This window comes from Humulus lupulus, chromosome 9 (assembly GCF_963169125.1).
Source record: "Humulus lupulus chromosome 9, drHumLupu1.1, whole genome shotgun sequence".
Classification (NCBI taxonomy): domain Eukaryota; kingdom Viridiplantae; phylum Streptophyta; class Magnoliopsida; order Rosales; family Cannabaceae; genus Humulus; species Humulus lupulus.
This window is the reverse complement of record NC_084801.1, coordinates 168,188,850-168,214,415: the sequence shown is the minus strand read 5'-3', so window position 1 is coordinate 168,214,415 and position 25,566 is coordinate 168,188,850. Positions and strand designations below refer to the sequence as shown.

The window sequence follows — 25,566 nt, the reverse complement described above, 5'->3', positions numbered from 1 at the left end:
TCTACCATTGCATACCTCAGAGCTTGGTAAAGTACCCTCCTTGCGCCGTTTCACTCTTCAGGTAACTTTCCTGTCGTGAGGTACTCGACTATGGGAGTCATCCAGGTCGGCCTGGTGTCGATCATTTCGACCTCCCTCCCGGCTTCCTCTATGCTTGGCCTTTCCAAGAATTCCACCAGTACCAGGCCCAAGGTTTCGGCCTCCTCGGAGGTGGCGAGCTTTGCTAAGGCATCGGCATTGGCATTCTGCCCTCGAGGTATCTGTTCAACTAAGCTATGCTCAAATGCGGACAGCTACTTCTTTACCTTGGCCAGGTAGGCCGCCATCTTGGTTCCCCACGCTTGGTATTCTCTTGACACCTGGTTTACCACGAGTTAGGAATCACTATAGCACTGGATGGAGCTGGCCTTCAACTCCTGGGCCACCCTTAGCCCAGCCAATAAAGCTTCATATTTGTCCTTGTTGTTGGATGCCTCGAATCCGAATCGCAATGCGGAGTGGAAACGATGTCCTTCCAGGGATATCAAGATGATTCCAGCTCCGGATCCATTCTTGTTAGACGAGCCGTCCACAAAGACTTTCCACGAGGCTCGTACCGGTTCTTCCACTGGTTCCTCTTGGAATCCCATGCACTCTGCTACAAAATCAGCCAGAGCTTGGCTTTTGATCGCAGTTCGCGGCACGTACAGTATCTCGAATTGGCTGAGCTCGATAGCCCACTTCAAAAGACGCCCCGATGCCTCAGGTTTCTGCAAAACCTGCCTTAAAGGTTGATCGGTTATGACGTGGATTGAATGGGACTGGAAATACGGCCTGAGCTTTCTAGAGGCCGTGATAAGGCAGGACGCCATCTTTTCCATCATTGGATATCTAAACTCAGCTCCGAGAAGCCTCTTGGTAATGTAGTAGACCGGCTTCTGAGATTGGTCCTCCTCACGAACCAGCACGGCGCTGGCTGCATCTTCCGTTACAGCTAGGTAAAGAAAAAGAGGCTCTCCTGCTGTGGGCTTAGATAACACAGGGGGCTCAGCTAAATGTGCTTTTAGGTCGAGGAAGGCACGCTCACACTAATCGGTCCACTCAAATTTTTTATTTCCCTAGAGCAGGTTATAGAATGGCAAACACTTATCAGTTGATTTGGAAATGAACCAATTAAGGGTTGGCACCCTTCCTGTTAGACTTTGGACGTCTTTTCACGACCGGGGTGATGGCATCTCAAGTAGCAACCTGATTTTATCAGGGTTCGCCTCTATTCCTCTGGTGTTGACTATGAAACCCAGAAATTTTCCTGGCGCAACCCCAAAGGTACACTTTTAGGGATTCAGTCTCATGCCGTACTGTCTTAAAATTTTAAAACATTCCTTCAGATCGGGAACATGGTTATCGACAGTTTTCGACTTGACCAACATGTCGTCAACATACACTTCCATGTTTCTCCCGATCTGATTAGTAAACATCCTGTTGACCAATCTCTGGTATGTAGCTCCTGCATTTTTCAGCCCGAAGGGCATGACCTTGTAACAATAAATGTTAGTTAGGGGTCATGAAGCTAGTGTGTTCCTAGTCCGCAGGGTTCATGGCGATCTGGTTATAGCCCGAGTATGCATCCATAAAAGACATGAGCTCGTGCCCCGCAGTGGCATCTACCAATTGATCAATCCTTGGCAAGGGGAAGCAATCTTTGGGGGCAGGCATTATTCTGATCAGAAAAGTCGATGCAGGTCCGCCACTTCCCGTTGGGCTTCGGAACCAAAATAGGATTGGTGACCCAGATCAGGTATTTTGCCTCGCGAATAAAGCCGCACTTTAAAAGTCGAGCTACTTCCTCTTCTAGGGCCTCATATCGGGCCGTGCCCAGACGCCTTTGTTTCTGGGACTTCGCAGGCCTATTCTTGTCCAAGTTGAGGGTGTGCATGATGACGTTTGGGCTAATCCCTATCATGTCTTCATGAGACCAGGCGAACACATCTAGATTCTCTTGTAGGAATCTCAGCAGCTCCGCCTTCCTCTCATTACACAAGTTTTTCCCGAGCTTTACCACCTTCGAGGGGTCTTTCAGATCGATGTTCACCTCATCGAGTTCTTCGATGGCCTGGAGCTCGGATCTATCTTCTCATATCCTGGGATCGATATCATCATTCAAGGTGATACCCTCCCCATGGGCTTCTTGAGGTTTTTCTAACTCAGGAATAGGTCCTACTTCCTGAGATTCCCTATCCCCGCTTTGAATGATCATTGCTTGCTGCCCGGGACGTGATTTTCCCTTCATGAAAATGATATAGCATTCCCTGGCAGCGAGTTGATCACCTCGGACCGTACATATCCCCATAGAAGAGGGGAATTTGATTGCGAGATGGCGGATAGAGGTTATCGCTTCAAATGCCATCAACATAGGTCGACCCAGAATAGCGTTGTAGGCGGTGGGACAATTGATAACCACGAACTCAATGAGCTTAGAGACAGTTCGGGGCCCATTTCACAAGGTTATTACTAGCTCGATCGTTCCTATCGCTGCCGACCCTTCTCCGGAAAATCCATACAGAATCATGGAGGTGGCCTTCAGCTCGGTGACAGACAATCCCATTTTCTCCAGCGTAGATCAGAACAGCAGGTTCACCGAACTCCCATTATCGACTAGTATCCTTCTAACTCTCTGGTTGGCGAGTTGGGCAGTTATGACTAGAGGATTGTTATGGGGGAACTGGACGTGACTAGCGTCCTCCTCAGTAAAAATGATTGGTTGCCTCTCCAATCATTGTTGTTTGGGTAGATGCTGCTCTGGGATGAATTCCACTCCGTTATGAGCCTTCAACTCATTGACATATCTCTTCTGGGCACCTCTGCTCATGCCGGCCAAATGGGGGCCTCCGGAGATTATGGATATCTCTCCTCCTATTACAGGAGGAGGGGTATCCTGACATATCCAGGGCCCGGGTTGATTTACCGGAGCTTCCGGGGCTGGCTGAATAGTAGGAACTCGGTTCCACGCATATTGAGCCAAAGGTCCGGCTCTGATGAGTGTCTCGAACTCATCCTTCAAATGCCTACACTCGTCAGTGTTGTGGCCAATGTCGTTGTGCAATCGACAGAACTTGGAAGGGTCCCTCTTAGACTTCTGGTGTTTCAAAGGCTCCGGCTTTTTCTAGGGGAGGCGGGCAGAGTTCGCTAGGAAGATGTGTTCCCTAGTGTTTGTGAGCTCGGTATAAGCCGTGTAGACTAGCTTAAATTTTTCCACGGGCTTGTTCTTCTTCGGACTGTGATGGCCGCCCTCGCTACTCCCTTTTCTCTTACCTCCACCCCCTTGGTTATTCTGTGCAACGGTTTGAGTCATTTTTACGACATCTGTTTCCACTCCAATGGGCTGATCAAGGGTTTGGCTGGGTCCCGCGACCGACGCTCGCACCTCTTCCAGGTTTATCCATTCCTGGGCCTTGTTCAGGAATTCATCCACGGTGCTGACACCTCTTCTCTGTATCTCTTTCCATAGCCCGCCTCCAACGAGGATTCCAGTCCTCAAGGCCATAAGCTTGGAACTATCGTCTGCGTCCCTGGCTCGAGCCGCGACGTTTGCGAACTTGCTCAGGTAAGCTTTCAAAGGTTCCCCGGGCTGTTGCTTCACGTTCACCAGGGTGTCAGCTTTGACGCGGGCAGCAGAAAAATTCTTCCACGAGCTAATGGAATGCTTTTTACACTGCTTGAACCATTGCCTAGATGGCCGAGTCAAAGTGGAAGGGAATATCAAACACCTCAACTCGGGGCCGATATTATGGGCCATCATCAGGGTGTTGAACATACCCAAATGATCCGACGGGTCTCCGTCTCCATCGAACTTAGACAGGTGGGGCATCTAGAAACCCAGCAGGTACGTTGTGGTTGCTATGTTGGGGGCGAAAAGCTCAAGCTCGTCCCCCAAGTCATACTCATCTTTCTCCTTTTCTGATAAGAGCTTCTTCATCAACTCCTCCATCTGAGCCAAACGCTCTAGGGTTTGGTCCTTAATCCTTTGGTTGTTCTGGGGCTGTTCAATAGCTCCTGTTCCATTGTACGCGTTAGGCAGGTTATTGTCCCTCCAAGCTTGAGCTTGGTTAGGTGGGACATTCCCACTGTCACGTACTTTGGAAAGACCATTCCCTCGGTGAGCATGACTTTCATTTCTAGTCGAATCCCCCCTCTGCGAGTTGAGGCGATCTTGAAGGTCGGCCCTCGAGGTGGCCCGAAGGCTCTGCACCGAACTCAAGAGATTACGCAGGTCTCCACTGGATCTGCCACTTCGGTGGCTCCCGGTCCAGTAGCTCCCATTGGAAAAACTTGGAGCCCGCTGCTGAGGGTGAGGATTCGAGACCCCCCCCCCCCTCAAGCTCGGTTACGATGGGAAGGACCGACGGGAGGAGGATTTCTTCTGCTACTCCCATGTGTCGAAATGTCTCGAACTGGATGAGGAGGAGATGGGTATCTTATCGATGAAGGGGGATGCCTAACTGTTGACACGATCCTAGTCCCGTCTAGGCAGATCAAATTAGCTCGCGGCCGTTCTACTCTACCATCTCCAGCATCCTGCGCTCCGCGGTCTGACCACGGCACGAGAGGGCTGGCCGGAGCAGGCTGTCTTCGCAAGCCTTCCCCGGATCTCCTCCGCGAGCCCTTCTGGGAGCGTTTGACGGTGGAATCGAGCTAGGAGTCGAGGTTCGGACTGACCGGCTGAATTGCTGATTGGCCCTGGGAAACTCCTCAAACATAGTTTCCTGGTTGTGGTGTGACGCGGGTGCAGAACTCGGGGTTGAGGTTCTGACTAATCGACTGGGTCTGGGCCAATTATCCTTGTGGGACTTGTGAGTCCCACTTTGCCTCTTTCCGACGTTAACGTCGGTTGTAAGAGGGGGTATTCGGGCCAAGACTTCTTCGATTTTCTTACTTGCTCCGGATAGCTGACTCCTCAACTGCATGTTCTCCATCTCTATCGCCGTCAGGAAACCCGAGTTTGGATTTGGCAGTCGGGGCGCTGAACTCCCAGTGTCGTCTTGGCCCATCGACTGCTTTCCCGATCGCTGCTGGATCTCAGGGCTTTGTTCATCGGATATGGCGGCATGGTGGGCCTCCTGCCCATCATGTTGATCCGCCTCGTTACCATGTCTCGAGCGAGTAACCACCATGATCAGGTTTTTGCGATAGCACCAATCTAAATCCTCTCAATGAAAGCACCAAACTGTTGACGCGGTTCTTCGATAACAGGTAATTATACGAATAAGTAGGATGGATTAGTGCTAATTGGTGAACCGTAATATGAAAATAGCTTAATTATAGACTTGAGAAATTAATATCATGGGAAGGTGATCACTCCTTTCTTTTTGGGTGGTTCGATGGTTAAAATCCCTCTAGTCCACCATTCGATATTATTGATATCTCTTGGCTATTTCTTTACAAAAAATGCCAACCCTTTGCACTATCCAGGATCTTGGTATTTATAGGAAAAGGATACCTGGGTTGGCAATGGGGTCATCCCGTGATCTCTTTACCATTCACGTCATCTCTGTGACACTGATGATTAATTCCTAAAACCTTACAGTGAAGTGTGGTCTAATCAATAGGTAAGGAGGGATAATGGGCCGCATGGCCCAAATCAGGCATGGGATGCCTGAACACGCACGTTTATACTGCGCGTCCGAGAATTCAGGAATGGAATAGACACGTGATGTCTGATATATGCACGTTTATTTTGCGTGATTGACTTTACAAGGATTCGGGTGTCAGATCTCTGCCGCATCACGAGCTCAATGTAGCGACAGCTCGTGACATCCATACTGCTGGCTCACTGCCTCCGAGTAGCAGTTAACTCTCTAATCAGCTCAGGCTGGACAAATGGAAGCCCGTAACAACAGCTCCAGGTGGATGATTTACACGTGGCATATCAAATTAGGCCATTTTCCAGCTCGTCAATAGTGCGCGGATGTTTAGGGCGTACATTTTGTTTTTGAATTTTTTTAACACAAAAATGAAAACATTATTTTTATTTTGTTTCTTTATTTATAAAAAAATAAAAATATGTTTGGTAACTATTTTTGTTTTTCATTTTTCAAAACCCAAAATAAAAAATGTATTTGATAACTTTTATTTTTATTTTTATTTTTATTTTTTGTTTAATAATATAAAATGAGGTGTTGATTTGAGGAAGAGAAGAAAAAAATGAAAAGTTGAAAAAGATTTAAAAAAATTATATTTTCAAAATTTAATGAATTTTAATTAAATTTTTTAAAAATAATAAATAAAAATATAGTTACCAAACAATGTTTTATGTTTAATAATCAAATTTTTAATTAATTAAATAAAATTTTATTTTTTTAAATGTTACCAAACAACACTTATAGGAGCCGAATATCATCATAATAAAGCTTTTTGTTTAATAAAATTATTCATTTTTAATTGTATTTTCTATTGCAATAACACTTTTAGTAGCTTTATTAATTAAAAATATAACCATTTATTTAGTAAATGAAAATTTAATTAACAATATTTTCTAATAAGAAAATATAAAATTCACAAATTGTTCAATAAAAATGCAAAATAAATAATAATAATAATAATAATAATAATAATAATAAAAATAAAAAATAACTAATCATTAAGCTAGAAAAATTCTAATATTGGTTGCATCCTTACCTTTGCCACAAAAAGCCTCTTATTGTGGTTGTGGTTGTGGCATAATAGGAGTGTTGACTAGTATCTAATACAATTGATCGATATTAAAGTTCTACAAAGAAAAATAAGATAGAATCGCATTGGGTGATACGAATTATTTAGATCGCTAGCAAGTAAGAATTTAGGCATGTATTGGTTGGGAGTGATAAAAACATTCGAAAAGAATGAAAATGGTAATGTGAATAGAAATGAAATAAAATTTAATATGAATAAAATAATTAATAATTTATTTTATTTGTGTATTAGAATAATCTTTCCTTTCATTTTTGTATGAAATAACCATTTTACTAAAATGTTGGAAAAATCGTTCCAATACTTTATAAAGCAACCTGACATAACATTAGAAAAAAAAATTGAATTTCATTTAATTACATCTAACCAAACATCACTTTATTGTTTGTAACCATCATCTACTGGAACACATCCACTAAATCGTTCTAATTGGTGGGATAGTTGAAGCAAAAGTGGATTAAGATTGTTAAAGTTCTTCTATGAGTATTTTATTTTCTTTTTTTAATGAAATTATTAAATTTGTTTTTTAATAATTATTTGACTTAAAGCTACTCTAATTATATATTTTTTGTTAATTTTTAATTTTTATTGTAATTATTTTTTATATTCTTCTATTATTTGAAAAATGTCTCACACTATGGAATTAAATTTTGTTATTGTTGTATTAATCCTCCAATATAACCTTCAGTTTATTGACAGTTGTAACTCCTTGATTGGTTACATCTAAATCAACTTGCAACCAAGTTGAGCCATCTGCAGGCCACGTGATCAATATGGGGCTAACTCTTACCTTTGGTTAATATATATATATGTATATATATATACAGACCTTAGTGAGAGAAGGGGATATACGAAAAACAGAGTAGCTAGAGAGATAAACACCAAGAAAGAGATCTTTGTATTTTGAGAGTGATACAACTGTGAGAGAGTGTTACTTGGGTGTACTGGGGTATTTGGGTTTGAGTACTGGTTTTTTGTACAGGAAGAAAGGCAAAGTTTCTTGACTGTTGAGGGTGTATTATATCTCTGTGATTCTCAGATTTAATAAGAGCCTTGTGGTGTATTTCTAAACTGGATGTAGATTCAAGATTCATTCTGATCTTGTTTCGAACCAGTATAATCTTTTGTGTTCCTTTAGTTTTCATGTTCTTATCATTTTCGTCTTTGATTTATGGGTTTACAAGGTGTTTGTGATATTGTGCCTTTGAAGTTTGTTTGTGTAATAGGTTGAATCTTGCTGTTTTGACAATAGTTCAGAGCCAGGTTCGTTGATCCAAAAGTAATTAAGGGGCCAAGATTCACATCAACACAAACAAGGAGCCATGGCAGCCTCGGCAAAATTTGAATTGGAGAAGTTCAATGGCAGTGGGGATTTTGGCTTGTGGAGAGAAAGTTTGAAGGGAATCTTAGTGCATCAAAAACTGTCAAAAAGGCTTGAAGAAAAGAAGGGTCTTGAAGGAAAATACAAGCCCGATGAATTAGAAGAGAAAGAAGAGCTAGCATATTAAACCATCATCATGTATTTGTCTGATAATGTGAGGAGGAAGGTCCAGTCCGAGAAGACAGCTAGAGATTTGTGGAAGAAGCTTGAAAAACTTTACATGACACCCTCCTTAACTAACAAAATCAATCTTCTTGAAAGACTTTATGGATTCAAGATGAATCCTTCCTTATCTCTTGATGCTAATTTAGATTATTTTAATCAAATAATAATTGTTCTTGCTAATGTTGATTATACTGTTGATGCAGAAAGCCAAGATGTAATCCTTTTAAGGTCATTGCCTGAAGCTTACCATGAAGTCAAGTCAGTGATCAAAAATGGAAGAGACACACTTACTCTAGAAGATGTTCTTGGAGCTCTTAAGGCAAAAAAGTTTGAACTTGAGAAAGAGAAAGAAAATTCTAAAGACGAGGCTTATTTTGCTAGAGGTCGAAATTCCAAAAAGGATCACTGGAGAAGACAAAGCAAGTCACCTGCAAGATCCAAGTCAAGAGGAAAATATAATAAGGAATCAAGAAAGTGCTACTTTTGTGGGAAGCCTGGGCACTTGAAAAGGTTCTGTTTTGAATACAAAAAGAAGATAAGAGAAGATGGAGACTTAAGGCGTGATGCAGCCTCAGTGGGTGAGGAATCAGACAACTTTTCGTCTGATGGAGATCTCTTAATGGTTTCAGACAGAAGAACCACAAAAGAATGGATTCTCGACTCCGGATGCACATACCATATGTGCCCAAACCAAGAGAGTTTCTTTGAATATAAGAAGGTAAATAGTGGTTCAATACTAATGGGTAATGATCAATCTTCTAGGGTCATTGGCGTCGGAAAGGTTGCCATCAAGCACTTTGATGGAACTGTGAGAATCCTCAATGATGTCAGACACATTCCGGAGCTGAGAAGAAATTTAGTCTCCCTTGGCACTTTGGAGGATGAAGGCTACTGCTATAAGGCTGACATGGGAATGCTAAAGATTTCCAAAGGATCCATGACTGTAATGAAGGGAGAAAAGGTTAATGGTCTCTATGTTCTTAAAGGAGAAACGGTGGAGGCAGCTGAAGTGTCAATGGTAAAGCATCAAGAATCTGAAATGGAGTTGTGGCATAGACGCTTGGGACATATGAGTGACCAGGGAATCAATGAACTACATAGACAAGGAGTCATTGAAAAGCTTAAAAGCAGTGAGCTACCATTTTGTGACACTTGTGTGCTAGGAAAACATCATAGACTCAAGTTTGCTACAGCAACACATTGTTCAAAGAGGCCACTCGAATACATACATGCTGATCTTTGGGGCTCCAACAAAGTGGCTACACACTCAGCTTATCACTACTTCTTATCTATTGTAGATGACTTTAGTCGTTGTGTTTTTAGGTTCATTTACTTGAGACTAAATATGAGTGTATAAATAAATTTAAACAATGGAAACAAGAAGTAGAAAACCAAAAAGGGCTAAAAATTAAAATATTAAGAACTGATAATGGCTTAGAGTTTATAAATAAAGAATTTGATAAACTTTGTATTGAGCATGGTATTAAGAGGCATTGAACTGTGATTCACACTCCACAACAAAATGGGGTTGCGAAAAGGATGAATAGAACACTTTTAAATAAAGTAAGGTGTCTTTTAATAAGCTCGGGTTTAAGTAAGCCATTTTGGGGTGAAGCCTTAGCCACTGCAGGTTACTTAGTGAACCGAAGTCCAAATAGAATTTTAAGTTTTAAAACACCATATGAAAAATGGACAGGGAGAACACCTAATTTGAAACACTTAAGAATATTCGGTTGTGTAGCCTTTACACATCAAAAGAAAGATAAGTTAGACACTAGAGCTATCAAATGTATATTCTTGGGATACCCTTTAGGAACTACAGGATATAGGCTATGTACAATTGAAAATGGCAAACCAAAAATTCTTATTTCAAGAGATGTTGTTTTCAATGAACTAGAATATCCTCACTTGAAAGTCGAGAAGGGTAGTGTTTCTGATTGTGTAGGTTCACAGGTGGACAAAGAAGATATGGCTGAGTTTGAAATTGAGCTGAAAGAAAGTACTAGCCCAACGACATCTGAAAGTGATTCAAGCTCAAGAGATGATCAAGCTGAGTTCAACCAACAACCAGATTTATCTGAATATCAACTTACTAGAGACAGATTTCGAAGAACTATCAAACCGCCCACTAAATTTGGAGAAGCTGACTTAATGGCTTATGCTCTTGCTGCAATAAAATCTGATGAGATTCAAGAGCCATCATCTTATGAAGAAGTCGTGGCCAGTAAATACAGTAAGGAATGGAAAGAAGCAATGCAAGAAGAGATGGGTTCCTTGCTCAAAAACAAGACATGGGAGTTGGTAGATAGACCAGAAAAACATAAAGTAATTGCTCGTAAATGGGTTTTCAAAATCAAGGAAGGAAGCTCACCTAGAGAACAAGTCAAATTTAAAGTAAGACTTGTGGCTAAGGGATTTACTCAGGTGGAAGGTATTGATTATGTGGATGTCTTTTCTCCAGTAGTCGAGTATAAAACTATTCGAATGATGTTGGCAATAGCAACACAATTTGACTTAGAGGTTGAGCAACTCGATGTCAAAACGACCTTCCTCAATGGAATCCTAGAATAAGTCAATTATATGGAGAAACCACCTGGATTTCAGGTGGAAACAAGTGAAACAAAGAAGGTATGCTTGCTGAAAAGGTCTCTATACGGATTGAAGCAGTCACCAAGACAATGGAACAAAAGATTCAACAATTTTGTTCAAGAAATTGGGTTCTCAAGATCATGTTATGACTCATGTCTCTACTTCAAAGATCTTAAAACCTCACACACAATTTGTCTACTATTGTATGTCGATGACATGTTAATACTTGGGAAGGATTTGGTCACTATCACCAATATAAAGAAAAGGCTAAAATCTGAGTTTGAAATGAAGGATCTAGGACCCGTTAAGAAGATTTTGGGCATTGAAGTTTTGAGACAAAGGCATAAAGGAGTGATGCAACTTCACCAAAGTAACTACATCAGCAAGGTTGTGAAGAAATTCAACATGGAAAATGCTAAAGTTACTGCTGTACCATTAGCTTTACACTTTAATCTTTCTGCAGACCAATATCCTAAAAGTGAACAAGAAAGAAAGGAAATGGATTCAGTTCCATATGCTGCTGTAGTTGGATGTTTGATGTACATAATGGTGAGTACAAGGCCCGATATAGCCCACACTCTAAGTGTTCTAAGTCGTTACATGTCTAATCCTAGAAGAGAGCATTGGAATGCTCTTAAATGGCTGCTAAGATATCTCAAAGGAACTTCAAAGTTTGGTTTGATCTATAAGAAGGCAGCTGGAAAAATGGTTCTAAATGGTTATGTAGATGCGGACTTTGCTTCTAACAAGGATAACAAGAGGTCAACTACAGCCTATGTGTTTCAGGTAAACCAGAATTGTATTTGTTGGAAGTCACAGCTTCAACAAGTAGTTGCTTTCAACAAAAGAGGCAGAATTTATGGCTACAGCAGAGGCATTTAAGGAAGCCATTTGGTTACAAGGAATTTTACAAGAGTTGAAATTACTAGAAAAAAAGGGGACAATCTACTCAGATAGCCAATCCTCAATCCATCTTTGCAAGAATCCAGTCTAACACGAGAAAAGCAAACATATAGATATACGTCTATATTGGATACGTGAGAAAATTGAAGACAAGGTTTTGGAGCTAGAGAAAGTGCCAACTGAAAATAATCCAGCTGACTTAGGCACTAAATTCTTATCATTTAGTAAACTTAATCATTGCAGAAGCTTACTGAATGTTGGAGAAGGATAATAAGCTCAAAAAATCACCATAAGGCTCAAGGTCCTGCAAATGAGTATTGAAGGATTAATGTGGAATTTGTTGTATTAATCCTCCAATATAATATTTAGTTTATTGACAGTTGTAACTCCTTGATTGGTTACATCTAAATCAACTTGCAACTAAGTCGAGTCATCTGCAGGCCACGTAATCAATATGGGGCTGACTCTTACCTTTGGTTAATATATACACGAAAAACAGAGTAGCTAGAGAGATAAACACCAAGAAATAGATCTTTGTATTTTGAGAGTGATACAACTGTGAGAGAGTGTTACTTGGGTGTACTGGGGTACTTGGGTTTGAGTACTGGTTTTTTTGTACAGGAAGAAAGGCAAAGTTTCTTGACTGTTGAGGGTGTATTGTATCTTTGTGATTCTCAGATTTAGTAAGAGCCTTGTGGTGTATTTCTAAACTGGATGTAGATTCAAGATTCATTCTGATCTTGTTTTGAACCAGTATAATCTTTTGGGTTCCTTTAGTTTTCATGTTCTTATCATTTTTGTCTTTGATTTCTGGGTTTACAAGGTGTTTGTGATATTGTGCCTTTGAAATTTGTTTGTATAATAGGTTGAATCTTGCTGTTTTGACAACAGTTATCTTTACTTAATTAATTTTAAGTATAGTTTTTTTTTTATTCTTAATCATTTATGTTATAAATTATTTGTCTTCAATATATTTTATTTTATGGAATTATTGAATTATTTTTAAATCCCATCTTATCCTACTTATTATCATTTTAAACAGGTTCTTGCTATTTCCCGTGTTATGGTTGCTTGGCAACCCATTGGCATATCGGTGGGTGCCGTCACAGGTACTTAAAACTTCTTTGTCAGATGTGTTTGAAAAGTTCATGATAGAACATCTCTACTGATTTCTCAAGTATCTGAAAGAGAGAAAGCAATTTGGAGCTCCATTGGCAGCTTTCCAAATCAATCAAGAGAAACTTGTCCGTATGCTGGGCAATGTTCAAGAAATGCTACTCATGGGTTGGTGACTCTGCAAGCTGTATGAGACTGGTCAAATGACTCCAGGTCAAGCTAGCTTGGCCAAGGTAGTATACTGTGACATGCACTCTTTGTTAGACACTATTTTATATGGTATTTTTACATTATTGGAATTAGTAAATTGTTGTTAGATATTTGCATTCCCCAATGTCAGTACATAAATCAATAATTGATACACTCAAAATGGTTATGGAATAAATGAGAAATTATCATCTAAAATAGGTAAAATGAGTAGGAAAAATAGTAGGAATTATTCCACGTGAAAAAGAGAGTGTCCTCCCAAAACTATTGAACTCCATATCTTTAGTGTAGTAAGTAAACTGATATGCAAGGAGGATCACTCTTGCATTTCTTTTTTGTTCCCATGGAATTTCCTCAATGTTTGTAATCCTCAGGCTTGGATAATCTTAAAGGCAATGGAAACTGTCTCTCTAGGACGAGAATTACTTGGTGGAAACGGCATCGTATCAGATTTCTTAGTAGCCAAGGTCTTTCTTCTCATCTATTATTTTCAAAGTTCACATGTATATACCTGAAAAGTTTCATAACTCGTATCTTATGTGCTCTCCTTCTGACCACTTTTTAGGGACGTATGAGATCAACATCATGGTCACAGGTGAAGAAATCACTAGTTTTTCCAGCTTCAAACCATCTCCTTCGAGCCGAAGAAGCCGCCTGTGGCACTGTAAAACTTTCTAAACTCCAATTCCATTCCCATATGGAAAGTCTTTAGTTCCATTGTTGATGGGGTTGGTGTGGCTTTTACATTTTGCTTTACGATAAATCTTCATAAAAAAAGTACTAAGTTATGGAATAAGAAATTTGAAAGCATATATGTGATCGAGTTTGGAAGCCAATTTCGCAATTCATTTCGGCGTATATTTTGACTCCCAGTAGGCTTATGTGACCAGCTCAAATCAATTATATTGAATTTCTGGTTATATTTGTCAACAACAAAGATGGATTAAATGCAGGAAAAAGGTTCTGTGATTTGGTACTCTTCAAGCTGAAGACATTTACAAGCTAAAGATTTCTTGGCATCGAAAATCCTTCAAGATTATAACGATTAACAGTCAACTATTCAGCTGTACATAAGAGTTAGTTACTTCTTTCTAAGTAGTTGTTTTATTGCTTATGAACTAAAATCTGTTATAGCTTTATCCTTTCAGTGTAACACTTTCTCTATAAATAAGAAAAGTTTAATGGTGTGTTTGATTTGCATTCACCATTTTCTTCTTCAATCTCTAGTCTAAATGTTTCTTGCTCTGAAATCTTTACAAATATAATACTTTAAACACTCTACTATCCTTCACTTAATGGACAAAAATGGCTCCTCTCATTTGTAGGATTTTACCACCTTATCCTACACCAGCTCACTAAACAAATTATCAGACCAAGGTCAAAAATGACCTTTATTAAAGGCAGATATGTGAACCACAAAGACCCACGTGTCTACACAAAACAGTAGACACAACCTAATGAAAAACCTAATGAGTCTTTCTCCTTTTTCAGAAAAGGCGATCTACCTTCAAGAGAAAAACTTTCTCTGCATCAAACTCAGTTAGGGCATAAACCAGAAAGAGGAATTTGAGAGATGAACATCAACAAAGGAAAAACAACAGAAAAATAAGAGAGTGATAAGAAGCAACACAGAGAGTTTTCGAGGTTCGCCCAAAAATGGCTACTTCCTCGTCGAGCTCGCCTCAGGGGATTAGCTCAGCCTTTTCATTCAGCATGCATGATATTGAGTACAACAATGGAGGTTCTGAGTCACAGAATTTGACTGGTAAGCCTCAATCTATCCTGCTCTCTCTGTTTATTTCACTCTTTCCTTAGCTTTCTTACTGACTCTCTCTCTTTTCTTTTCTGTACAAAAAACCTTACGAGGGGAACAAAACACTTTTTCGGACTTGAGGATTCTTGGAGCTTAAACTCATATCTTGAAGAAGGCTCTCACTTGATGTGTTTGATAAGCTTCTTCATCTTCTTTTATACTACTTAATCTTCTGAGTATATTGACAATCTGTTGCAACTGTATTCTGTTGAGATTAGTTCTTGAATGATTGGTTATTTTCTATTGTAATCTTGATGAGCTGCACAAGTAATTTTAGACAAAGCAGTTTTATAAAGGAATTTAAATAACAAATTCCACCTAAATTCCTTTATGAGACTGCTTAATCATAGTATTAGTATTCCCTGAGGGTCCTGACTCGAATAGTGGTGTTGTTATCCTCCTTGACTGATACCTAATAAGTTTAGGCAGTGTTTAAACTTAGTTAGGTATAGTATTTTAGTACCCATGTCTGTAGGATTGTCCTCAGTAGGCACCTTCTCAATGTTGACCACTTCTTGTGTTACCCAATCCCTTATAAAATGATACTTTATTTCTACATGCTTAGTTCTATCGTGAAAAACTGGATTCTTACATAGGTGTATGCAGCTTTGGCTATCTGAATAGACTGTAGGTTTTTCTCTTAATAGGCTTAGTTCTTCCATTAGACCCTTGATCCATATTGCCTCCTTTATAGCCTCTGTAACTGTTACATATTCGGATTCAGTAGTTGATATGGCCACTACTGGCTGAAGTTGAACTCTCCAGCTTACACAGTTTCCTTCCACTAAGAAAAAGTATGTTGAGGTAGATTTTCTGTTGTCCCTATCACCTGCATAGTCAGCATCACTATATCCTTCTATCAAAGTGCAGTTTAGTTTCTTAGTAAACTTAAGTCCTATTTCAGTAGAACCAAGTAGATATCTAAACACCCATTTCATAGCCTCCCAATGCTCTTTTCCAGGATTTTCCATGTATTTGCTTAAGACACTTATAGCATATGCTAAGTCAGGTCTTGTACACACCATAAGATACATTATAGATCCAACTGCATTAGAATAGGGTACCTTATCCATTTCTTCCTTTTCTGTCTGTGTCTTAGGGCACTGTTCCTTGCTGAGGTAGTATTGGTTTGTCATAGGTTGCCTAGTTGTCTTAGCATTCTTCATGAAAAACTTTCCAATGACTCTTCTCACATAGTCTCCCTGAGATAGAGTAAGTGCTCCTTTGTTTCTGTCCCAGTGAATACCCATGCCTAGGATCTTAGTTGCCACTCCCAGGTCGTTCATTTCAAATTCTGATTTCAACCAGCCCTTCATTAGGTCTATTGTAGTTCTTTCCTTGCTTATTATGAGCATATCATCCACATAAAGCAGTAAGTAGATCACATCTTTCATTTGAGCTCCCTTATAATATAGGCAAGTGTCATAGTAGCTCCTAGAAAACCCTTTCTTGTTCATGAATGCATCAAACCTTTTATCCACTGCCTTGGTGACTGCTTTAAACCGTATAGGGATTTGATTAGCTTACAAACCATGTGTTCCTTTCCTTTGGCTTCATACCCCTTTGGTTGTTCCATATAGATATCTTCTTCTAGTTCCCCATGTAGAAACGCTGTGGTAACACCCATCTGATCAACCTCTAGATCATATTGTGTAGCAATAGAGAGCATGATTCGTATAGTCTTATACTTAACCACTGGTGAGAAAATTTCAGTAAAATCAATCCCCTCCTTCTGTGTGAAACCTTTTGCAACCAATCTAGCTTTGAATTATATAGGTTCTTCCTTGTTTCTGCCCTCTTTTAGCTTGTACAACCATTTGCATGATACCACATTCTTACCCTTAGGCCTGTTTACCAATTTCCAGGTACTGTTCTTCATTAGAGAATCCATCTCTTCATTCATAGCTTTGACCCACTGCTTTAAATCCTTGTCTTTCATAGCTTCCTCATAGGTGGTAGGTTCAGTTCTGTCCAGCCCCATAGCACTTACAAATGCATAAGCTAATACTTCTTCCCACGCATCAAAACTGAATTTCTGAGTAGGTTTAGGGATTCTTCTTGTTCTGTCTCTAGTAAGCTGATAATCTGCCAATGTTTCAGCTGGTTCTTGTCCTTCTAGAGTATGTTCCACCTGACCTGTATTATCCTCTTGAATTTGTTCTGCTTGCTATGTTCTTACTTGGTCAGGTTCATTCTGATAAGGCTCTACTTGCCCTATTTTATGTTGGTTTATTTCAGCATGATAATCTATTATGGTTCCTGCATGGTTAGTGTTTAAACCTGTATCTGCACTAGAAATAGGATTAGTAATACAAGGAAAAACATCTTCCTTAAAAACAACATCCCTACTTAATATAGTTTTAAGACTAGATTTCTCCTTAACCCACAAACTGTATCCCTTAGTGCCTTCTGGGTAACCTAAGAACACACACTTCAGAGCTCTAGGTTCTAGCTTACCTACACTTTGGTGTGCATAGGCTGCATAACCAAATACCCTTAAATTTGATAGGTCGGGTGGTTTTCCTGTCCAAACTTCCTTGGGTATTTTGCATTCAATAGCACTAGATGGGCACCTATTGACTAGATAAGCAGCAGTTAGAACAGCCTCTCCCCAGAAACTTTTAGCTAGACCTGATTGTAACATTAAGCATCTAACTTTATTCATTAGTGTTCGGTTCATCCTTTCAGCAACACCATTTTGCTGAGGGGTTAACCAAACTGTTCTGTGTCTTTGAATCCCAACTTCCCTACAATATTGGTCAAACTGGTCATTGCAATATTCTAGCCCATTATTTGTTCTTAGGGTTTTGACTCTATGATTAGTAAGATTTTCCATCAATGTTTTCCACTGGACAAATTTCTGAAAAGCTTCATTTTTATGCTTAAGTAAAAACACCCAAACTTTCCTAGAATAGTCATCTATTATAGACATAAAATAAGAACACCCCCCATGAGTAGAAGTCTTTTCAGGACCCCATAAATCTGAATGTATGTATTCTAGGATTTTCTTAGTTTTGTGTGCCCCTGTTTTGAACCTAAGCCGATGATGCTTACCAAGTATACAAGATTTGCAGAAGTCCACCATGCTCACTCGGTCCTTGTCAAACAGGTTTTTTTCACTTAGGATTTGTAGTCCTTTTTCACTAATGTGTCCCAATCTTCTATGCCATAGAACAGCCTTTTGATCTTCAGTTGCTTGTGTCATGGTATTGTTGCATTGAGTCACTGGTTCTCTTTGTAGATAGTATAGGCCTTCATGTTTGTGCCCCTTTATTATAGTCATGGCTCCTTTACTCGGTTTTATTGTACCTGTTTCAATTTTACTCACAATACCCATGTCATCTAGAACACTAATTGAAATCAGATTTCTAGCAAGATTAGGAACAAACCTGACACCTGTTAGTGATCTTATAGCCCCATCAAACATTTTAAAACTTACTGTACCAGATCCTTCTATTTGACATGATTGGTTGTTTCCCAAAATGACTTTTCCTCCTGTTGATTCCCTGAAATCAGTAAAGAATTGTTTTGTGTTAGTCATATGAAAAATACAACCTGAATCTAGTATCCAATCGTCTTTGAAAGTTGTAGTTGAGACATAGACTTCTCCACTGTCATAACCACTACTTATATTAGCTTGCTCTGATTTGTTCTTGAATGAAGGGTAGTCTGATTTATTTGTTTTTGAGTCTTGTCCTTCTGTTTTGAATTTATTCTTCCTTATCCAGAGATAGCAATCCCTTTTAAAATGTCCTGGTTTTCCACAATAGTAGCACCCTTTTTGATCATTAGGTTCCCTGGAGCTTGATCTGCTTCTGTGGTTGCTAGGTCCCCTAGAGTGTCCTCGGTGTTGACTTCTGCCCCGATTGTGATGAGATTTCTTATGCTGAGGCTTGCCTTGACTAAAATTCACTTCTCCACTTGATGACCCAAGCTTTTCTGTTTTCATTTCAAGATCTTTAGACTTGAGAGCTGAGATTACTTCTTCAAGAGTAATCTATGTTCTACCATATTTAATGGCTGTTTTAACCTCCCTATAGGTGTCTGGAAGTGAGTTAAGTATGATGATGGCCTGGTTTTCATCACTTAGTGATTCATTCTCACCCGAGTTTGCTAACTCAATATGCATCCTTAGGAACTCATCAAGATTCTGCTCAAGAGTCTTAGTGTGACTCATCTTGTATCCGAATATCCTTTCTTTTAGGAAAATCTTGTTTGTTAATGACTTTTGTTGAAACTGCTCCTCCAATTTCTTCCATATCTTGGCTGGGGTCTCTTCTTTGTCTACCAATCTGATTATAGCATTGGATAGGTTGAAGATGATGATTCCCGTGGCTGTTTCCAAGTATTCCTCCTGTTGAATCTTGGAGGTATTTTCAGGCCACTCTATTGGATCTTCAAGAACTCTCAGCAGTTTCTGTTGTGCCAATAGAGATCTTATTTTTCTTCTCCAAATCCTGTAATCACCAGAACCATCAAACTTATCAATGTCAATCTTATATTACTCATGTTAGAAAAATCTGAAATTAAACTGGTTAAAGAATCAGAAATTTCAGCTGGATCGGTCAGTGGAATATCCACAAAGTCTCATGTATTGAATACAGCCCCTGGAGGATCAACTTCCTCCAGTCTTTCTTGTCTTCTTGATAAATCTTGTGAACTGAATCTCTTTGCCAAACCTGGCTCTGATACCACTGTAGGATTTTACCACCTTATCCTACACCAGTTCACTAAACAAATTATCAGACCAAGGTCAAAAATGACCTTTATTAAAGACAGATATGTGAACCACAAAGACCCACGTGTCTACACAAAACAGTAGACACAACTTAATGAAAAACCTAATGAGTCTTTCTCCTTTTTCAGAAAAGGCGATCTACCTTCAAGAGAAAAACTTTCTCTGCATCAAACTCAGTTAGGGCATAAACCAGAAAGAGGAATTTGAGAGATGAACATCAACAAAGGAAAAACAACAGAAAAATAAGAGAGTGATAAGAAGCAACACAGAGAGTTTTCGAGGTTCGCCCAAAAATAGCTACTTCCTCGTCGAGCTCACCTCAAGGGATTAGCTCAGCCTTTTCATTCAGCATGCATGATATTGAGTACAACAATGGAGGTTCCGAGTCACAGAATTTGACTGGTAAGCCTCAATCTATCCTGCTCTCTCTGTTTATTTCACTCTTTCCTTAGCTTTCTTACTGATTCTCTCTCTTTTCTTTTCTGTACAAAAAACCTCACGAGGGGAACAAAACACTTTTTCGGACTTGAGGATTCTTGGAGCTTAAACTCATATCTTGAAGAAGGCTCTCACTTGATGTGTTTGATAAGCTTCTTCATCTTCTTTTATACTACTTAATCTTCTGAGTATATTGACAATCTGTTGCAACTGTATTCTGTTGAGATTAGTTCTTGAATGATTGGTTATTTTCTGTTGTAATCTTGCTGAGCTGTATAAGTAATTTTAGACAAAGCAGTTTTATAAAGGAATTTAAATAACATCATTTTTAGCACTACTACAATATAGAGATATTTTGATACCATTTTATGTCTAGTAATATGGCTTCATGACATAAAAAAATCTATTACGCCACACCATTGGGTTCATAAAAAGAGGATTTTACGTCCTACAAGGTGTGACAAAATACTATTACGTCCTATTAGAATGTGGAATATGATTTAGAAAGTATAATATAATGTATGATAAAAAGCATGGACTTCCATCTCAAAATCAATTTGTAATGAGTGGAGCAACTCATGGTCTTGTGTATGGGTTGATATCCTCAAGTTTATTCGATGTGGGATACTCCAACATGCTCCCTCAAGATGGTGGCTCTTTTGGAGGATCAGTCTTGAACTGTTTGGACCAATTTGGATCGGATACCATGTTAGAATGTGGTTTAGAAAATAGAATAAAGTGTATGGTAAGAAGCATGAGGTTTTTATCTCAAAACCAATTAAGTAGAGTAACTCATGGTCTTATATGTTGGTTGATATCTCCACATCTATTCAATGTGGTACACTCTAACATGCCCCTCAAGATGCCCCCACAGGTAGACATAACAAGCCATATATATAAATATATATAGCCCAGTATATGGCCAAACCAGCCTAATACCATAACCTTTCCTAAGAGCCCATCCTTGTCATTTTCATACTAGACGTCACCCCCATCAATCTCTCACCCTATCTCTTTCTCTCTCGTTCTTATCACCCCCTTCACCCTCAATTTCTCTTTGTTGTTATTGAGTATGTATTCGTGACAGAGGCAAACAACTTCATGAGTTGTCAATGGAGCACAGGGTATCACAGTATAGTTCTCCTACCTATTCTATCATTTATATTTGTTTTTATGTCTTTAAATCTTGGTTGGTTTTTTTTTTATTTATATTATGGGTTTATTGAGGTGGTGGTTGTGGACGGGGATGACAGTCTTAGGCTCGGTGGTATGGCCAATGACGTTGGGGTTCATGGTTTATGAGGTTGAGAGGCTCAAAATCTCTCTCTCTCTCACTCAAACTATTTTGTTGTGTTTGCTTGCAGGTGATTATGGGTGTTCATTAAGAGGTGGCAGATCTGGGTTCGAGGGCAACAAGCACGTGGTGGTGGGGTTCAGCAGATGGGGCACGATGGGCGTGATTTTTATTTTTTTAGATACCTGAGTTTTTTCATATTTGAATGTGTATAGTTTTTTGTGTATTTGTGTATTACATTGTGTAAAAAGAATTGTTTGAATATCATTATGGAATGGAAAAATACTAATTTGGCCCCAATGTTTTGCCCAAATTGTAACGCCCTACTACCTTAGAGCCGTTACTAAGTGAGTTTAAAACGTGCAATCACTCGCTAATCGAGGTTTTTAAAGCAAAAGTGTAATTAAGCCATAATCAGAGTAAAAACTTTAGAAATAACTCTATACCATTGAAAATCATAAAAGTTTAACACTTGGGATCCCAAAATACTGTTTAGAAATATTTACAACATATAAACACAACCAAGTCAGCTAAATGACAAAATCTAGGTTTTATTACATTCATCTCCCAAAATCCATTGGTTGTGGCAACCAGGCAGACCAAACATGTACACGCCGCTTCATGCCTGCTACAATCATGGTTGGTTGGCCTTCTTCTTGCCCTTACCTGCACCACAGAGCATCCGTGAGCCGAAGCCCAGCAAGAAAACCCACAAACAGATAACATATGCAGAACATACACCAGACATATAATCAGGCCATCAATAGGCTAAACACATACGGCCAAGCCGTCCCAGGCGCTTTACCAGGCCCTGGGTTCGCGGTCTACACCGTGAGGATATCCCAGGTATCCTTTAGGGTCCCGCCCTGGCAGCTCGCACTCCACGTGCTCAACACTGCTCCCAGCCCCTTGCCGTTCTCGGCCCCTGCCGACCTCGACCTACACCGTTCCCGGCTCTTGCCGATCATTTACACAATAGCATTCATAGCATAATAAACAAATACTAAACACTAACAAATTCAATCAAAGGCTACGCCCTGCAATTCAGACATATTGGGCTCAGCCCTGCATACAAGCTCTATGGGAACAAGGGTTCTCTTACCTGAGTCCCGAGCTTCCGAGCACCGCTATCCCAAGCACAGTCCCTTACCTTGAGCCTTGCCAAACCCTAGTCACAACACAAGATACTATTCATCCATCAAGTTCCAACCCATTAACTAGCTTTAAATCACAATTCTAGTCTCCGGGTCATTGAGTTTCACCAAACATGGTAAAAGATTCAATCCCGAGCACCCTAGGTTAAATTCCCAAGCCTAGAATCTCAAAATCCCTTAAGGGCCGCGGCATTAGCCAACCATGCCTCGGCATGGCCCCAACCAGAGGCATCCAAATGCCCAATAATAGGTAAGGGCCGTGGCATTACTCAGGCCATGCCGCGGCCCGCCCTCCTTCCTCAGCATGCATCAAATTCGAAGGGCCGCAGCTCAGCAAGAACAGTGTCACAGTCCGACCCTTCAAACCCAGAAAAATCCCCCATTTTTGACACCCAAACCTCTCTCAAAACCACCCGCAACCATCCCAATTCCACAACTCAATTATCCACAAACTTTCCACAAGGTTCCAGCAACAAAACCTAGCTGAAATCTAGACTAAAAATCCATTTCAATCTCTGAGATTTTCTAACTCAAAACTCAGCCATGGAAACACCATAATTCAACCTTCAAACTTTAAATTAAAGCTTACCTCAACTGCAGAACCAATCCTCCAAGTGTTTTCTGGCTTAATTCCCAAAGTTCCAGCCTCAATTCACTCTTCAAATTCAAAACCCAAAAACCACTTAGAACATACTCAATTTCTCAGAATTTTCAACACAGATAATGAGAATCAATCCTTACCTTAATCCTGGTCGAATTCCTTTGCTTAAGTTGAGCTAATCCCTCAAAATTCAAGCCTAAAATGTAGAGTCCTCAGCTGAATTCCTTAGCTTCCAAGAGTTTCCTTTGTGTTACCTTAGAGAAAATAGAGAGAGAGAAGAGGAAGACTTAGGTCGGTTTCTACAAGTCTCTAAGTATTTCTTTCTTTTTGTTTTATTTAACTTAGTCTATGTGGTTAACTCAAGGCTCTGGGTACCAAAACGTCCCCGATGGCAAAACGGTAAATTTCCCCAATATTCCCTCCTAGACATTATATCCTCAAATATATCTTCAAATATTTATTCACATACCCTGATAACCCAATATAATAACTAATGCCCAAATTACCCCTCGACTCGCCCTGAGTCAGATTCTCAACCCCGTTGTGACTTTCTAGCTAACCGCTCCCCAGGACTGTCTCGGGCCGTGCTACACAAATAAATCATATACATATCGCATTTATCACAGTTATACCCCTACTATCCGAACGGGGCCCACATGCACATTTGACTCAACTAAACATGCATCTTTAACATATGTTCACATAAATTCACATATTAGCATATTAATTCATTTATTGCCCTCCAGGCACGCTAATCAATGCCCTAAGCCTTATTAGCAAATTCGGGTCGTTACAGAAATACTCGATCGACCCATGTGTTTTGTTAAATGACAAATCGAACCATGTGTCTTGCAAAATAGAACAAAATAGTACCCTAGGCTTTATTTGGTCAAAATATTTTTCAATATGACCAAAATACCCTCATATTTTTTAATTAATGAATTAAAACTTTATTAAACAATAAAAAAACAAAATTGATTCTAAAACTTAAGATTTAAACCCTAAATCTAACAATAATTAATCGTAAACATGATAAAAAAACAAAACAAAATAAAAGTTAAAAAAAATTAAGTCTATCCTAAACTAAAATTAGAAAATTAAACTTAGATTTGATCTTCTTCATCACCTATCAAACCCAAACCCAGATTTCCCAAAACAAAAAAAAAATACTATAATCTTCCCAAACCTATATCAAAACAGATTAAAAACTAAATGTAACAATTGAAAATGATACTAAAGCAAGCAAATAAACACAGAATTTGAAACTAAAGCCAAATTTGTCGTCCTCAAGCTGCCAGCAGGAATAATTTAAGATATGCTATTCCTAAGCTTTTGTCGTACATTATTTATGGTCGCCTAGAGAGTTGGGAGAGATTTGGAAGCATCAGAGATCCACGATGTCATCCTTGCCCAACTCCTCTGTTCACCCCAAGTGTCAAAGCTCAAACCAACAACTTTTATCCCTGCTCAGATCCTCCGGTGGGTTCCACAATAGCCTAGAGCGAATCCCTCTACCAATCATCCTCCGACCTTTAGTTGTTGTGATTCACCCATAGCTCATAACCCATCATCGTTCAACTTTCACCGATAACCTATCATCGCTATTCACCCACAGCCATCACCCTCGGTGGTGAGAGAGGAGAGAAAGCGTTGTCGCATCATCATCGATATATTGTTGTAAATGAGATGCATGGTGAAAGAGACGAAAGTGCATGCACTGCAATGGAGGAGCTGCTAGGGCCAGCTAGGTGTAGAAGAAAAGAAAGGGAAAGAGAAAAAGGAGAAAGAAAAATATATTTAAGTAATTTAATTTTGTTTTTATTATGTTTAAGTATAGTTTTTATTTTAATACGAGTTAAAGTTTAGATTTAATTTTAATGTTCTTTATTATAATTATTTTAAAGATATAATTATTTTAAATATGATTTTCTATTATTTTTTATTCAATAATGATATATTTTATATAATTTAATTTATTAATTAAAAAAACATGAGGGTATTTTGGTCATGTGAAAATATATTTTGACCAAAACTAGGTCCACGATATTATTTATTCCATTTTGCAAAACAAATTATCTGATTTGTCATTTAACAAAACACAAGAGCTGGCCAAGTATTCGAGCTAAACACAATGGATAAATTGGTATTTCCCCTTATGGAATTTTTTGTTTGATTTTAAATTGTATTAGTATTTGCTTATAATCTATTTTTTATTACAATAATATTTTTTTTTTGCATTTAGATTTCTTTTATTATTATTTTTTATGGGACTTATTACCTCTCTCATATGGAATAGTTAGAATGTGAAAGATGATTTAAAAAGTAGAGAGTGTATAGTAAGAAGCATGGGGTTCTATCACAAAACTAATTGGTGATGAGTGGAGTAACTCATGCTCTTATTTATTGTTAAATGTACCCACACTCTTTCCATGTAGGTTATTCTCTCTAACATCCATCCTTAA

At 39.2% G+C, this 25,566-nt stretch overlaps 1 pseudogene; it reads left to right on the top strand.

Moving 5' to 3' along the window:
• LOC133800286 (acyl-coenzyme A oxidase 4, peroxisomal-like) overlaps positions 1–13,744 on the top strand; it is a 32,258-nt pseudogene extending 18,514 nt beyond the window's left edge.
• The last annotated feature ends 11,822 nt before the right edge of the window (positions 13,745–25,566 follow it).